Here is a 14,390-nt window from a genome sequence, read left to right as displayed (position 1 = left end):
ATAAAATAAAATAAAATTAAAAAAAAAGAAATGTACTCATTATCTTGCCCATGTAATTGTAACCCCTCTGTACAGTATTTTCACAATAAAAAAATAAAAATTCAAAAAAAAAAGAATACTTCTCAAACCTTTATGCTAGTAAGTCTGAGAATCTGTAAGAAATAGACCTTTTCCTAGCAAATATCGACATGCCGAAACTAAACAAAGATGAGTTAAACCAACTTAACAGACCCATATCGAGTATTAAAATAGAAACAACAATAAACGACCTCCCATCTAAGAAAAGCCCAGGACCAGATGATTTTACAGCAGAATTCTACAAGGGCTTCAAAGCAGAAATCACACCAATATTCCTCCAACTCTTCAATGAAATTTAAAGAGAAAGTTCACTACCAAACTCTTTCTATGAAGCTATATTAACCCTCATCCCAAAACCAGGCAGGGACTCATCAAAGAAAGAGACTATACACCCATATCTTTGATGAACATTGATGCAAAACTTGTCAACAAAATTTTGGCCAATCGACTTCAACAATTCATCAAAAAAATCGTACACCATGATCAAACAAGATTAATGTCAGGGATGCAAACTTGGTTCAATATATACAAATCAATTAATATAATTCATCACATCAACAAGAGCAAAGATAAGAACCACATGGTTATCTCAATAGATGCAGAAAAAGCATTTGACAAAATCCAACACCCCTATATAATGAAGGCTCTGGAACAACTAGGAGTCCATGGAACATTCCTCAATACAATAAAGGCTGTATATGACAAACCTAGAGCCAGCATTATACTCAATGGTGAAAAACTAAAGCCATTTCCTCTAAACTCAGGAACTAGACAAGGATGTCTACTCTCTCCACTTCCCTTCAATTTAGTATTAGAATGCCTAGCTACAGCAAAAACTCAAGATGCAAAAATAAATGTGGATCCAAACAGGGAAAGATGAAGTAAAACTCTCTCTCTGCAGATGACATGATCTTGCATTTAAAAAACCCCACAGACTCCACTCCCAAATTACTCGAGTTGATCTGAAACTTTGGCAAAGTAGCAGTGTATAAAATTAACCCTTAAAAAAAATCAATGACTTTTCTGTATGCCAACAATGAGAAAAGTGTGGCTGAAATTAGGAAAGCAATACCATTTGTAATAGCTCCACAAAAAGTAAAATACCTAGGAATTAACTAAAGAAGTGAAGGACCTCTATGATGAAAACTTTAAAAACTTGAAAAAGGAAATCAAAGCAGAACTTAGCATGTGAAAAACTTTCCATGCTCCTGGATTGGAAGGAGCAACATTGTGAAAGTGGCAATACTTCCCAAGACTGTCTGCAAATTCAATGTGATGCCTATCAATATTCCAACCTAATTCTTCAAGGAAATAGAAGAGGCAATCCAAAAATTCATATGGTACAATAAAAGACCTCGAATAGCAAAAATGATCCTTTGAAGAAAGAACAGTGCTGGAGGAATAACAATACCAAATTTCAAGCCATAGTAATCAAAACAGCTTGGTAATGGCACAAGAACAGACCTCAGGACCAGTGGAATAAAATTGAAAACCCAGAAATGAACCCACAGACCTATAGCCACCTAATCTTTGATAAGGGAGCCAAAAAAATAGAATGGAAGAAAGGCAGCCTCTTCAGTAAATGGTGCTGGAAAAATTGGTTAAATACCTGTAGAAAAATAAACTTACATCCTTATATATCACCCTGCACCAAATGGATCAAAGACCTTGAAGTCAAAGCAGACACCGTGAAAACATTACAGGAAGGAATAGGAGAAACCCTAGGTCTCCTAGGCACAGGCCAGAATTTTCTCAATAGTGACCCAGAAACACAACAAATCAAAGAAAATTTGGACAAATGGGATTGCATGAAGCTGCAGAGCTTCGGCAAGGCAAAGGACATAGCTAGCAAGATCAATAGAAAGCCCACGGATTGGCAGATGATCTTCACTAGCCATACAATGTATAAGGGTCTCATATCTAAAATATACTTCGAACTCAAAATATTAAATCCCCCAACAACAAATCCTTAAAGACACAACTGCCAGATAAAGAAGTGGGCTAAAAACTTAAAGAGAAAGTTCTCTGAAGAAGAAATAAGAATGGCTAATAGACACATGAAGAAATGTTCAACCTCTCTAGCCATAAAAAGAAATGCAAATCAAAACAACATTGAGATTTCACCTCACCCCAGTTAGAATGGCTATAATCAAGAACTCTAATAAGAACAGGTGCTGGAGGGGATGTGGCCAAAAGGGAACCCTACTGCATTGTTGGTGGGAGTGTAAACTTGTTTAACCACTTTGGAAAGCAGTATGGAGGTTCCTCAAAAGACTCCTCATAGCGCTCCCCTATAACCCAGCAATCCCATGTTTGCGCATTTACCCAAATGATCACAAACAAGACCATACTGAAGCTACCAGCACAACTATGTTTATTGCAGCATTATTTAACATAGCTAAGATATGGAGCCAACCCAGATGCCCCTCAGTAGATGAATGGACCAAGAAAATGTGATATATATCTTGGAATTCTATGCCTCCATCAAAAAGAATGAAATTGCCCCATTTGTTAGGAAATGGAAAGACTTGGAAAAAATTATATTAACTGAAGTAAGCCATGCCCAAAGAAATGTAGGTCCTACATTGCAACAATGAGATGTACAAGTCATTATGTCAAAAATGAACATTACAACTTTGGTGGTGGGGGGGGGGATTGGGTGAGGGGCCGGGGTGGGGGAGGATGGGAAGAGGAAACAAAGGAGGAGGCTACAATGCTTGATAAGAAATGTACTCATGATCTTGCCCCTGTAATTGTAACCCCTCTGTACAGTATTTTCACATTGAAAAAAAAAAAAAAGATCACTCCTCAGTACTGAAAAAAGAAAAAAAAAGAAATGTAGGTCTATGGTTTTCCTTATTTGCAATAACTAGCATGTCTGGAACAACCAGCAAGGTCAAAATCTATGTACTTATGAACAAGTAAGATGTTGTTAAGCGAAATGAACCCCAAAATAGGGTCACAAGTGTTTTTTTTCCTTTCTTGCTATTGCTTCTAACGTATTTATAATGTACCATGTGATTTTTTTTGTTTCTTTGTATGTTCCTCCCCCATGATATAACCCCTGTTTTCACTGTATTTGATGTCGGTGCCCTGCATCTTGTATACACACTTCTTTAGTTTGGGGAAGGGAAGAAAAAAAACCAAAATGCTTAACTAGGGATAGCGTTTGACCCATTGTAACAATGAGGTTCACAAGACACTGTTGAAAAACGAATTTTACAATTTAGGCAGGAAGAGGGGAGAGGAAAGGAAGGTAGTGTAGTTGTGGAGGGGGGGGGAAAGGAGGGAAGGGGGAAAACAAAGGAGGAGGTAACAATGCTTGATAGGAAATGTACTCATTACCTTGCTCATGTAACTGTAACTCCTCTGTACAGTATTTTTACAATAAAAAAGGTATTTAAAGAAAAAAACAGATGTCTGATCCCAACTTCAGTACCATGTCTGTGACTGATCAGGAAAAGTGACTTATCTTTGAGTTTTAATTCTCTGTAATAAGGACTAATGATAAACTTCTACATGGGGATATAGCAAAGATCTGCAAAAATGAAGGTGATCTTAAGATTCCTGAGCCCTAGTGAGACACAGGAAAACTGTTTAAGTAATAGGAGATCTTGTGGTCACTTGCCAGGAATACAGTTGAATTCAGCCTAATTTAACAGTGGCTCTAATCTCTATGGGGAATAAGAAGAGAGCTGACAGATGAGGGTCTGCAAAAGAAAGACATTACTTCAGGAAGGGTTAAAACCAAAATATGAGGTCAGTGAAGTTTCTATATTTTTAAGGATGAGTCCTTTGGTTTCACAAGTGTCAGGGTCTTCTTCAAACAAACATACTATTCTTTTGACCTTGGAAATTCTGTTTTCAACAAATTGTGTGTATGTGTATATGTGTGTGTGCATGCCACTACTGGGGTTTGAACTCAGGACTTCTTATTCTATTACTTTCTTTTTTTTTCTTTTTTTTTGGAGGGGTCCGGTCATGGGGCCTCAACTCTGGGCCTGGGTGCTGTCCCTTAGCTCTTCAGCTCAAGGCTAGTGCTCTACCACTTGAGCCACAGTTCCACTTCTGGCTTTTTTCTTATGTGGTATTGAGGAATCAAACCCAGGGCCTCATGCATGCAAGGCAAGTGCTCTACCACTGAGCCACCTTCCCAGCCCCATGGGTTTCTTATTCTTACTTGGCTTTTTCACTCAAGACTGGCATGCTACCACTTAAGCCATGTTCCAATTCTGGTTTTTTGCTGGGGATAAGAGTTTCATAAACTTTCCTTCTGGCTTTGAACCATGATCTTCAGATATCAGTCTCTTGAATAGCTAGGATTACAGGCATGAGGAACAGTACCTGCAATGCAAGTGCTAGTTCTTGATTGGAAATATTTGTGTGCAGATCACAATACATTTCCTTGCTTAGTGCTGGTTTTACTCAATAATGAATTTGTGTGTCCAGGCACACATGCACACACATGTGTATGTGTATGTTTCACTTGTCTTAACATTGTATAGGTCACCAAGACAATCCCAAGTGAATGATATATTCCCTGAATCAATTTTACAAGTCCACCTGGCACTCAGAAAGTATCTCCTGAGCATAAAACTTCATATATGACATAAGAAATCTTTAGTTCTTTTGGACCCAGAACATTTGAGTTGAGGAATTATTTACTTTAGCTTGAAATTAGTAATGAGTACTCAACTTGGGTTTTATGGCTCAGATATTTTCCTTTTGGAAGTCTCAACTGTATACTACAGTGATATTTTGAGCACCTCCCAGCAAAGGAACCAATTATATCAATGCAATGGAGATGGATTTTTTTTTTACCTGAGTTCAATCTAGAGAACACACAACAAATACTGCCAAATACCTTGTGATCACTAAATACCTTTGAAAACTAATAGCAACAGTCAACTTTCATGATAATTAAGAACTAAATTAAAATGATTTGTGTTTGATTCTGCACTCCATCTTAAAGTTACTTTTAGTATACTCTCTTCAATTTCCATGGAAAGGTAGGAATTCTGTTTACATTCATTATATTTGTTATTAGATTTAACAATTATTCATTGAGTGCCTATGGTGCTTGGGGGCCAGAGGTAGACATTAGAGGAACAATAAAAGAATATGTTCAGTGCTTCATCTTGCTGAGATGATTTAAAGACACTCACTTGTTTAATCATCTCATCTATTTCTTTCCTAGAAGATGCTTGTACACAGTACCATTGAATACAATGTGGCAGGATAAAAAGCATCATGCAATTATCCAATTTTCATCTACTTAAATTTTAATGGCCATTCTTACTTGTCCATTCAATTTTGTAACTTTTAGCTCAGAGGCACTTAAATAGCAGTTTGAAACCTGAGTGTCTCCCATTTGTACTTTTTGTGATAAGGTTTGGTGAATAATTTTTTGTAGTGGATAGTTTTTGTTCAAAATAATGTTTTATTGGAATGGCCAATGTCCACAAGCCTGTAGTCCATGATTTCATATTTACAAAGTGACACCCATGTAAAAATGGATTAATAATATAAACCTTACAGGCCAGATACCATTGAGAAGTAGCAGAACCAGTCTTGCTCCCTTCCCAGTGAGCAATTTCACTATTTCAATCTATTTAAATAGCCTACAAAGTAGAGAAGGACAGAAATGTAAGAGAATTAGGATTTGGGTAGAGGTATCCATACAGACATACCAGTGCATCACTTTCCATCTGAAAGTTCATGGGTTATTAGAAACATCACAGAGAGATGGACACCAGTGGCTATGCCTGTAATCCAAGCTATTTGGAAGGCTGAAATTTGGGAATCTCAGAAACTATCACTGGAAGACAAATATGGGAGACTCACTTGGCTACAAATACTCAACAAAAAGCTGAAAGTGGAGGTGTGACTCAAGTAGTTGATAATCAGCAGTAGGCAACAAAGCCATTCAAGAGCTCTAGGCCCTGATTTCAAACCCCAGAACTTGCAGAAACACACAAATGAAAAAAATTCCAGGGGCTACTGGGAGAAAAGTCCAAATAAGTATGTCCTGGAAAACTTGGAATGCACTTTTAAATGGCACAGGACTGGAGCCTACAGCTGGGCTGGCAGTTCTGAGATGAAGATAACTCTTAGAACAGACTTTGGTAGCACAGTAGGATTGCAATGGTACCCTTCTTAGTTTACTAGGCCCAAAAGACAGGAGAGCAGACCTGATCAGTGGATATAATTTCATCAAAAGAACATGGAGATATAAGGACAAGATAGCCTACTTGACAGAGGGATGGACAGGTAGAGTACATAAAGGACTCATAATGCTTCTTTCTAAGGTAATGTGCACCATGAACACTAAGGAAATAAGATCAGACCAAGAAAGAGTGAAACCAGAGCCATCTCTCAGCTTGAACAGGCAACTATATACAAAATAAAATGATGTTCTTCATCTCATGCAGACCCAAGCTGAGAGGGTGTAGGTCCACCCAAGGTAATGAAGGACAAAAGATGGCGGAGCTAGACCCAGTCCATGAGGCTAGAACACTGAAGACTGAAAGGAAAGAATCTTCTATAAAACAGTTTAGAAAAACCCTTGCTTTTCCATTTTCCCCAGATTTCCAATAAATCACAATAATCATGACAGCATCAAAAGTTGCCACAAAATAACCAGTCTTCACCACTTAATGTGTCATCTACTAATGGATGAGACCTTCTGTCTACTTCCAGATCATTCCCTGCATTTTCTTTCCACTCCCGCCACAGAGCTGCAAAGCCTGCACATGCGTTCTGCTATTGTGGAGTACATGTGGTTAGATTTTGTTTTAATTGAATTAATTCGTATCACATTACATGAGCTCAAAATTGTAATGACATTCTTAAACCAATTGTAAATGCAGACTTTGATTAATCTTTAAAAGGGCAAGTTCAACAGCATTGCACTGAGCAAAGAGGTGAAGCAGAAAAATAATTGTAGTGTTCCTATTTATTAAGAGAAATGCTTCCCCAGAATTTCATATTCCTTGTAAATAAAGAGACATTTTAGCACCTATTTACACTGTGTAATATATACCAGTCGTTTCCAGGTTTTCTCCATGTTTCTATAAAACTTGGAGAAGGTATTAGAGCTTGGCTCACAAATGCAGACCTTGAATATTTTAATTGGGACTCACACAATCATGCATATGCTACATTAGATTATTTTTCTCTGAAAATTCAGCTGCTGAGCCAATACTAAAACTCTTGAAACATTTCAGCAAATGTCCAGGTGCTGTCTTCCCATTTGCTACTCTTTGCAACTTGTCTTTTGCATTGAAGATTTCTTGCCGTGTCAGAATAGACAATAAGTCCGGATGTGAAGTTTGGGTCAGGTTAAAAGCTTTAAAAAATGTTACCGCTTCCCTCATTTTCTCCCGTTTTTCCCCTCCCACAGGAAGAGGTGACACTGTTTAAAAAGAAATGTACTTACTTGACTTATATAATTGTATCCCTTTGTGCATCAGCTTTATAATAACAATAAAAACAATTAAATGACAAAAAGCTCTAAAAAGCGGTCACAATAATGTTGAACATCTCTTGATAGATTCTTGGTACATGGGATTTTTGTCATCATTTGGTGTACCCTTACTACATATGTCCTTCTTGCTAGCTCTCCTTTTTTATATTAATGGAGCAAATTTATGTGTGTATATGTGGGTATACATATATAGTACATGTAGGTGACATTCATGCAAATACTACATATATTTAGTATTACATGTTAGATATTAAAATTATATAAATGCACACACGCATGATGTGGTAAGAAGGAAAGGGCTGGATAAAGTTACATTTTTTAAGGCCTTTGACCTGATCTCACTGTTAAAACAAACACCATGACTATGAATAATAGTTAAGTAACTTTCTAGCATCCACATTCAAAATAAGTCCAAAGGATATGGATAATTAAACATAATAATATAATATTTTATTTAGCTGAGTATGGAAGCTCATACCTGTAATTGTAGCTGCTAGAAATCGAGAGCACCACACTTTCCTGGAGGCAAGCTCGGGCAGCAAGTTGGCAAAACTCCATCTTAAGCACAGTGGCATGTGCTGTCCTTCCCAGCTACATGGAAAATGTAAAGAGCAGAAACAAGATCCAGGACAGTCTATGGTATAGACACAAGATCCTCTTTAAAAAATAACAACAATATTTATAGTAGAAAAATAAAGAGTTTCATGGAGATTCCAAAAGCTAAAACACATGTCTGGCAAGGGAAAGGCCCTGAGTTCAATCCTCAGTACCACCAAAAACAATAACAACAACAATAATATAATTTATCTAATGAAGAGTTTTCAAATTTTTATACTTTAACATGCAATGAGATCAATTATCCATGAGCTACTTTAATGATGCTTTTAATCCATTATTCATAATCCATTATTCTTTTTGCATCTTTAGCCATAAGTCTTTGAGTACTAAGCTCAGTGATGCCAGCAGCTACCCATGGTCAGAACAACTCTAATTAACACAATAACCTGAAAAATGTCTAATCTCCTAATGTATACATAAATAACCTTGGTAGCTAATAATGCCAATACAAATAACCACAGATGTATGGAGATAGAAGTAGGATGCCTCTTATTGTTTCTAACGTATTTATAATGTACCAGGTGATTTTTTTGTTTCTTTGTATATTCCTCCCCCACAATATAACCCTTGTTTTCACTGTATTTGATGTCGATGCCCTGCATCTTGCATATACAATTCTCTAATTCGGGAAGGGGAAGGGAAAAAAACAAAATGCTTAAATAAGAATACAGGTTGACCCATTGTAACTATGAGATGTACAAGACACTATGTTGAAAACAAACTTTACAACTTCAGTGGGGGGGAGGAGAAAGAGGGGGTAGAGGGGTGGAGGGGTATACGTTGTGGAGGTGGGAGGGAAGGGATGGTAGGAGAAAAACAAAGGAGGAGGCAACAATGCTCAATAGGAAATGTACTCATTACCTTGCTCTTGTAACTGTAGCCCCTTTGTACAGTATTTTTACAATAAAAATGTACAAAAAATAAAATAAAATTAATAGTTTAGGACAACAACAAAAAAGAAGTCAGATGCCTCTACCTAATCCTGTCATAATCTAAGCTCCATAAAAGTTTATTAGAGGGCTGGGAAGGTGGCTCAGTGGTAGAGTGCTTGCCTTGTATGCATAAGGCCCTGGGTTCAATTCCTCAGCACCACATAAGAAGAAAAGCCAGAAGTGGTGCTATGGCTCAAGTGGCAGAGCGCTAGCCTTGGGCTGAAGAGCTGAGGGACAGCACCCAGGTCCAGAGTTAAGGCCTCACAATCAACAAACAAACAAACAAAAGGTTGTTAGAGCAATATTTATAAAGTAGCCATTATCTGAAGTTTGGTGGGGAGAAAACTGTTGGTTAGCTTCTTATAGTTCTTACAAATCCCTAATAACCAATTTCTAAAGGGAAAACACTATTCTTTGGCTCAGAGTCTAAGGTTGCAGTCCCTAGTCTGTTGGTCTCATAGCTTGGGGCATACAGTAACACAATGTAGCAAAGACATGAGGTGGAACAAAATCATTCATCCCATGACCAGAGAGAGGAAGAAGGGGTTTGAGTCCTACTACAATTCTGTCCAGGTCACATTTCCAATGATCTGAAGATTTCCCATAAGACCTCACCTCTTAAAAGGTTTCCCTCATTGTAATAAATAGTATATGTCTGGAATACTCCTAGCAGATGAGCAGAACAGTTCAATAGCTAATGTACATATGGCAATATAAGATGATGCTAAGAGAAATGAACTCTAAGACATGGAGACAAGAGGTTTTTCTTTGTTGTTTTTTAATGTACTAGGTGATTTCTTTTTTGTTTTGTGATTTTTTTCCCTATGGTCTATCCCCTGTTGTCACTATATTTGACTTGGTACCATGGGTATTGTATATACGATTATGTGAATTAGAGAAGGGAAAGGGAACAATAAAATGGTAAAACAAAGAACAAAGGGTGAACCATTCACAGTGATACTCACAAGACAATATGTTGGAAATGGTCTGGACAACATGGTAAGGGGGATTAGGGGGAGGGAAAGAGGGAGAAAAATGAGGGAAGGGGTAACAAGTTAGACAAGAAATATATTCACTACCTTATGTGCATAACTGTAACCCCTCTGAATGTCAACTTGATAATAAAATTAAATAACTAAAAAGTTCTACCAGTGCCTAGTAAAGATACATTGAGGAACTGTGGGTCTTTTGAGGACACATAAGGTCCAAACCACAGCAGAAACTGAGGTTTATAGTTTGCCTTGCCACTAAGCTTGCAAAACCTCAATGGCTTTATGAAACCCAAATTCAGTCCCCTGCTCTGCTCTATTCCTCATATCTCCTAGGACAAGATCCTTAACAAATCCAGTAGGTGGCTAAAGCTTATCCACCAGAGCACCTACATATGCTAAGTTAGGCTTTGAACAAACCTAAAATAGGCTTTATGCTTTCTGGGTGCCAGATGTAGATAAGTGTAAGAGAATTTCAGATCAGATAGGTATATGAGAATTTCAGATCAGCAATGCATTTGTTCAGTGTAAATAAATACATCCCTGGTAACATGCTCTTAAATCACTACTCCATCCTATCCTAGATGTAGATATCACTAGGTGTCCGCTACCATACCTAGAAGCCGATTCCATGCTAGTTGACACACCAGTGAACCTCTAAGTGGTCTCACATTGAACTTGGATAACAAGATAAGCCTGAAGTAAAAGGGGTGAGACAGAAGTCAGAAAGCACATGGATGAAATTAGCTCAGACAATTGTGAAATACAGTTAGTTGCTTTTCATCTATTCAAATAACACAAATCAAAAAATAAAAAGGATTGTATGTATACGTATGTTTAGGTGTTTCTTTTCTCCCACAGCGGCTGCTTATCATTTGAGCCACACTTCTACTTTCTAGCTTTTTGGTAGTTAATTGGAGATAAGAGTCTTGAGGACTTGCCTGTCTAGGCTAGTTATAAACATGGATCCTCAAATCTCAGCTTCCTGAGTAGATAGGACAATATCACTCAGCATTCAAAAATAACTTAATATTACATCTGTACTGAACACCTATAGGCTTTTTTTCTTGCCAATTATTCTCTAAACAATAAAAATATAACAGCAACTTACAGAGTATCTTCATTGTATCAGGTATTAGAAGTTGTCTACAGATGATTGAAATACAGATGATTACATGCAAATACCATCCCATTTTATATAAGGTATCTGAGTATCTTCAGAATTGGAGATCCTTAGGACACTCCAGAACCAAGTACCCAAGAACTTCAAGGGATGACTGATATGGATGGCCAAGCCTATAAATCATTTCTTTCAATTTAGTTATTCCAGTCTGTAAAATAAAGATTATATCTGTTCTTACATATCTTGTTAAGGTCTAGCTTTTGATAAGTGATGCATATGGTTATTCCAGAAAATATTTTTAAAACACCAGAAATATCAATATTGATGGATGTATATATACTGTGGTTATGATACTCTATTTGTTGTATGACCCTTTAAATGCCATTCAATATCAGGGAATCGTGTGTGTGTGTGTGTGTGTGTGTGTGTGTGTGTGTGTGTGTGTACTAAGGTTTGAACTCAGGGCCTTCAGTTAGGCTTTCATGCTCATGCTTGGATCTTCACACTTGAGCCACACCTCCAACTTGGCTTTCTATTGCTATTTTGGAGAAAATGTTTGTAGGGTTTTCTGCCTAATTTGGATGTGAACTGAGTCTCAGGCTTCTGAATAGCTAGGATTAGGTGTGAACCAGCTTAGTGACTCATATTTTTAGAGAATTAATAAAAGTAGAACTATTTGACAGTTGATTGTAGGCCTTAAAAGATCTTTCTAAAATTTATTTCTTATTATCTTTGCGTATCTGTGCAAAGTGGTTTCAGTTCGACGTATGACTTTATGAGCACAGTGCATCTTGGTCAATGCCACCCTTAAAAGGTCTTAAATTGGGTATTTAAAAATATAGAACACTACATCAAGTGGCCCTGGAATAAACAGGCCTTCTGCCTGTTTCTAATAGTGAAAATAAAAATACATATCACTTAACTTTAAAGCAAATGGTGCAATATTTACAGAAAAGGTCACGCATCAAAAATACTTGACTATGAAAAACACTTTTTTGGCATATATCAGACCCACATTCTGGACTCTTAGTATATGTTCAATGTTTGGTGTTGAGACAAGTTCTGTCTCTGGTACAGCCATTGATAAATTAGACCAAAACACCTCTAGGGTCTGAAAACATACCCCCACAGGGAGAAAAACACCAAGTAATACATCCGTGTACAAATGTACTCAATGTCTCCCTCTTCCTCTCCCTCTCTCCCTCCCTCCCCCCTCTTTTCCTCCCTCCCCTTTCTCTCTTTCTCTCTCTCTCTCTCTCTGCCATAGAGAATCTCATCTCATGATTCTGGGAGGGAAGGGATGTGCCACTATTTGACAGCAACACTTGGCAATGGTTCTGACAGATTGAGGAGAAGCTGATCTCAGTGGTAAACCCTTTCGTGGGCCCTTGGCTGAGATGTTAAAATGGGAATGTCGTGTACAGCAAGAGCAGGGCTGGCGAGAACTTGAGGCAGGCTTCACTCTGTTTATTTCTGCCTTTCACTATAAACTGTGCTCATGGCAGAGTCTACACTGTGCCAAGTTAGTGTCGCTTCAGAGTGTAGGAGACCCACAGCGAGTGGAGGGAGACTGTAGAAATCAGAGACACGAGGCAGTCATCTCTTCTAATTTCAGCTTTTAGCCAAACTTTGAATTCATCACCTGGTGTTCACTCTGCTATTACTGACTACCTAGTGTATGTATGTATATCAAAAAGGTTATTAGTACTCAACTTTGCCCGGGTACAAACTGAGAGTAATAATGGCATCTATTTCCTAGAGATATCCTGATGAAAGGCAAAGAATATTTAGAAAGCACTTTTATCGTGGCTGCCGTGGCCCAAACATTCAATAACCATGAAGCCTAAAACAGAATGGTAAATTTGGAGCATTGTAATTATTGAACAGTTAGTCAGTACAGATCTAGGATTCAAACCAGGCAGTCCCAGCTCCAGGACCAACCCTCTTAATCATTATCTTGCTCTGTCACCATTAATTATCCATTAATTTTCATAGAACACTGGAAAATGCCTCAATGTGCGTATCCTTAATATTGATAAAATGAGACACTGAGAATTTCAATGCCTTGGCCAAGATTTGAAAGAAACAGAAGCTTCGTCTCACAGTCACCGTGCCTGGTGATAGTTCAGTAAATAAAATGTGAATTAATGCTTACAACCCACAAAACATTAGGGAAAAGTATTGAAGGACTGAAACAGAAGAATTAGAAGACATCATGGACCCCATATAGAATAGGCTTACTTTCTGGTCAAGACGATGAAGCAGACCCCAGTGATTCAGAATGGAATCGATGAATAAAACACATGTCATGTGAACGCATGGATAGAAAATGTGCATACAAAGGACTGAAAAGAGAAAATTGAGAGGGTACAGGCCCAGAGGCTTCCAGGAAAAGGGAAATTGAGAGCCAAGTTTCAAAAGAAAAGAGGGGTATGGGTTGGCAAAGTCTTTTCACCCAGCCGTCTTGGCAATCAACAAATACTCCTTGTCCAAGGGCCGTTCCCCAGGCAAGCCACCATGGTATGGTGTGTGTGGAGCCCCAGCCGACGCCTCCTTACAGAGAAAGTGCCAGACAAACCAGTCTACACTCCCAACGTGGCTGCTGACAAATGGCCAGAGAAATTCACCATTATGCGAGAGAAGTTGACCTAGTCCAGGGAAAGGAGGCGATTTCATAAAGACAGTAAGAGTCTTGTGAAAGTTCCAACACTTTTTTATTTGATTTTTTTTTTATTTTTCCCCTTGCCATTGTACATTGCCAGTCTTAGACGGAACACAAGTTTTGCATCGTTCCATATCTGGATGTACATATGCTCTACAATTTATTCCCCTCCTCTTCTCCTCTCCCCTCTTTCTGTGCCCTTATCCCCACCTCTCATCTTCCCACATCACCCCAAAAGACAAATGAAAATCAAACAAACAAATATGTGAAAGTTCTTACTTGGAATGATTCGAAAGTCTCTATACTATTAAGACACTGAGTAATGATTGGCTGTTTTCCAGGTGGATCTGCAGTCTGTTAAATAGCTCAATTAGAAAGCAGCACTCTCTCTTTTTCTCTCTCTTTCTCTCACTTGCTCTCTCTTACACACACACACACACACACACACACACACACACACACTGAATTTTGCCAAGTGCATGCTATATTGTTTGGAAAGGGT

The sequence above is a fragment of the Dipodomys ordii genome, unplaced genomic scaffold (genome assembly GCF_000151885.1).
Source record: "Dipodomys ordii isolate 6190 unplaced genomic scaffold, Dord_2.0 Scaffold194, whole genome shotgun sequence".
In the NCBI taxonomy this organism is placed as follows: domain Eukaryota; kingdom Metazoa; phylum Chordata; class Mammalia; order Rodentia; family Heteromyidae; genus Dipodomys; species Dipodomys ordii.
This window is presented reverse-complemented; position numbering follows the sequence as displayed.